The following is a 4403-nucleotide window of genomic DNA, read 5'->3' as shown; positions in this document are numbered from 1 at the left end:
TTGCTTTGTTTTTGAGACAGGGTCTTACTCTGTCACACAGGCTGGAGTGCAGTGGTAATCATAATTCACTGCAGCCTCAAACTCCAGCTCAAGTGATCCTCCTGCCTCAGCCTCCCAATAGCTGGCACCACAAGTGTGTGCCACCATGCCTGGCTAATTTTTGTATTTTTTGTAGAGAAGGGGGTCTTGTTCTGTTTGTGCAGGCTGGTCTCAAACTCCTGGGCTCAAACAATTCTCCTGTCACAGCATCCCAAAGTACTAGGATTACAGACATGAACTACTGCACCCAGCCTAATAAGAGAATATTGACAAACTTCAGACCTCATTCTTTGAAAGGATTAGTACATGTACAAGCCTTTAGAACCAGGCTAATCAAGAAAAAAGAGAAAAGACACAGATTATACATATCAGATGAAGGAGGGTCATTATTACTGATCTCATGGATGTTAAAAGGATAACAAAATAATACTATCAACAACTCTATGCTTACAAGTTTGATGGCTTAGACAAAATGGACCAATTCCTGGAAAGACACAAAATACCAAAATTCACAAAATAGATAATCTGAATAGGCCTATATCTATTTTTAAAATTAAATCAATAATTCATAAACCTTCCCCCCAAAAAAGCATCAGGCCCAGATGGTTTTATCACTAAATTCTACCAAACATTTAAGGATGAAATTACATGCACCAATTTTTCACATTCTCATCAAGAAATAGAAGCAGACAGAATATTGCTAAACTTATATGAAGCTAGAATTAACCTATACCAAAGTCAGACAAAGACATTACAAGGAAGGATAACTAAAGACAAATAGCTTTCATGAACATAGGAAGCTTAAACATTCTTTTGTTAAACATTTTATGCAAAATCTTTAACAAAAAAAATCAGTTTCAACAATGTATAAAGAAGATGATATGCTTTGATTGACTGGGGTTTATTCCAAGTGTGCAAGACTGGTTCAAAACTCAAAAATCAATCAATCAATACTTAACCAATCAGGCTAAAAATAAAAAAGTCACATAATCATATCCATTGATGGGGAAAAAGCCTTTAACATAATCCAACACCCATGCATAATAAAATTTCTCAGCAAATTCAGAAGAGCAGATAACTTCCCCACTTGGTAAAGAACATCTACAAAAAGCCCCAGAGCTAATATTATACTTAATGGTGATAAATTAAATGTTTTACTGCTAAGACTGGGTACAAGGCCAGAGCATCCTTTCTTTCCATATACCCATTCAATTTTTGTGCTGGAAAACCAATCCTATTCAATTATATAAGAAAAGGAAATAAAATATATTATGATTGAAAAAAAGAAATAAAATATCTTCATTTGCAGATAACATGATTGTCTATGTATAATTTTAAAAGACTTGACCAAAAAAGTACATACTCATGGATATAATAAGTGAGTTTAACAGGGTCACAAGATACAAAGATAATATGCAAAATAAGTGTTTTTCTATATGCCAATGATGAACAATTGGAATTTAAATTTTAAACAAACAAAACATTTGCAATAGCACAAAAAAGAGAAAGAAATACTTATAAATCTAACAAAATATGTACAGGATCTATATGTGAAAAGCTAAATAAGTCTGATGAAAGAAATTAAAGAAGTGGTAAATAAATGAAGAGATAGTCCATGTTCATGGAAGAAAAACTCAATACTGTTAGTCTAACTTGATCTATAAACACACTCTTAATCAAAATTCCAGGAAGCTATTTCACAGATATTAATAAACTAATCTAAAATTTATACAGAAAGGCAAAAGATCTAAGATAGACAACACAAAACACAATGAACGCCATCCAATTTCAAGACTTTCTTTAAATCTACAGTAATCAAGAAAGCATGGTATTGGTAAAATAATAGGTACATAGATCAATTGAATAGAATAGAGGGTGCAGAAAAAGACCTACAGAAATATGGTCAACTGATTGTTGACAGAGGAGGAAAGGCAATTGTATTAATTTGCTATTGCTATTTTAACAAATTACTACAAACTTAAGCTTGTACAACACAAATTTACCTTATAGTTCTACAGTTCAGAGGTCTGATATGGGTCTCACCAGGCTAAAATCAAGTTGTCTCTAAGACTGTGTTCCTTTCAAAAGATTCTAGGGAAGAATCCATTTCCTTGCCAGTTTTAGCTTCTTGAGGTGCCATCTTTCTTGGCTCATGGCTCAATTCTATCTTCAAAGTTGGCAATATCCAGTCAAGTCTTTCTCACATTGCATCAGTACAACATTGCTTCCATCATCAGATCTCCTCCTCTATTATTCACCTCCCTCTTCTACATTTAAGGAGTCTTGTGGTTACTTAGAAGGGCCATGTGGATAATCCAGAATAATCTCCCCATTTTGAGATTAAATGAGATTATTTGAGATAGCAATGTTAATTCTATCTTCAACTTTGATTCCCTTTTGCCATGTAACCTAATTTACTCCCAGGTCTTGGGAATTAGAATGTAAACATCTTTGGCAGGGTGTTGTGGGAGAGGGGGTGGAATTTTGTTTTTTTTCCTACCACAGCAATTCAGGAGAAAGGATAAACTTTTGAGCAAATAGTGTATGAACAATTGGATGTCCATGTGTTAAAAAGGTGAATCTAGCACGGATCTTACACATTTCTCAAAAATAAATGCCAATCATGACCTCAAAATGAACCATAGACCTAAATGTAAAACAAAAAACTATAAAATTTCTTGAAGAAAAACATAAGAGAAAATCTAAGTGGTCTTGGGTTTGGTGTTGAGTTTTTTAATACAACACCAATAGTAGGAGCCATGAAAAAAATCTGGTAAATTGTAACTTAATAAAATTTTAAAAACACTGTCAAAAGAATAAAAAGACAGGTCACAGTTTTAGGCAAAATATTGGCAAAACACATGTCTGATAAACCACTTGTATCCAAAATACAAAAAGAACTATTGAAACTCAGCAATAAGAAAACAAACAATCCAAATTTAAAATAGGCAAAAAGATCTTAGAAGACACCTCTTTAAAGAAAATTTACAGTTAGCATAATAAGCAAATGAAAGACATTCAATGTTTTCTGTCATTTGGGAATTACAAATTAAAACTTTAAGGAGAAATTTCTATACGAGTTACAACAAAAAACAAACACACAAACAAAATACCCCTAAATCTGACCATACAAATTACTGTCAAGGATAATCGACAGGAACGCTCATTCTTTGCTGATGGAAATAAGAAATGATATAAACACTTGGAAAATAGTTTGGCAGTTTCTTAAAAAGCTAAAGAGTCTTACCATACAACTTAGTGTGCATTCTGTCTAGTTACCTAATTGATTTGAAAACTTATGCTCCACAAAAACCTGTCCATGAATGATTATAACAGCTTTATTTATAGTTATCAAAATATTAGAAGCTAGCTAGTTGTCCTTCAATAGAAGAAGTAGTATGTAAACTGTGATAATCCATGCTAGGAATTACTATTCCATGACAAAAATTAAATGAACTATTAAGCCACAAAAATACATGGATGAATCATAAATGCGCATTGCTGCATGAGAGAAGCCAGTTGGAAAGCCTACATATTCTACGATTTCAATTAGATTCTTCTTGGAAAAGGCAAAACTGTGGAGACACTTAAAGGATCAGTGGTTGCCAAGAGTTTAGGGGAGGGAGGAGAGATAAATAGGTGAAGCATAGGGTAGTGATATTTTGGGGCAGTAAAACTATTCTGAATAATACTGTAAGGGTATATACATGGAACTATGTCTTTGTCAAAACCTATAGAACTTTACAGCACAAAGAGTAAACCTTAATTTATATACATTTAAAAAAAAATCATTCAAGAGGTTGTGGGATCCCAGAATGGAATGTGGACTATGACAAGACAGTATACCTTATTACAACATTTAAAACAATTTCACTGAAGGAGTATGGGAAAAAGTTGCCAAGCTAAGTAACTTTGGAAATGAGTGGAGTGTGTTAGACAAAAGGCAAAGCATCTGCACATAAGCACTATACTCTAGTTGATAAAGGCAGTTTCCATGAGGTTTTTTATTGCTAAACAACTCTGATAGTGCTCTGTATATACACTGCAACTAAACAATTAAGTAAATGGGTGACCAATAGAAGAGCCAGGTTTCTTACTGTTGGAGAATGAGATTGCAGATATACCAGGCAAGTAGCCTAGAAAGATCATGTGGTAATTGAGAATATCAGTATGAGCTCATGTATAGCTTAGTGTATATATAGATGATTGTAACAGAAATATTATAGATATGCATGTACATGTACCTGGATTAGTATACACATATATTTTCTTGCTGTATCAGCTGAGAAAATCTAGAAGCAATGATAATCCAGGAATAGTAAACATACCTAACATCTAGATCTTGGTTTCTCATGCCACTCTCC

The sequence above is a fragment of the Callithrix jacchus genome, chromosome 14 (genome assembly GCF_049354715.1).
Source record: "Callithrix jacchus isolate 240 chromosome 14, calJac240_pri, whole genome shotgun sequence".
NCBI lineage: Eukaryota > Metazoa > Chordata > Mammalia > Primates > Cebidae > Callithrix > Callithrix jacchus.
The sequence above is the reverse complement of the archived record's forward strand: the minus strand, read 5'-3'. Positions refer to the sequence as shown.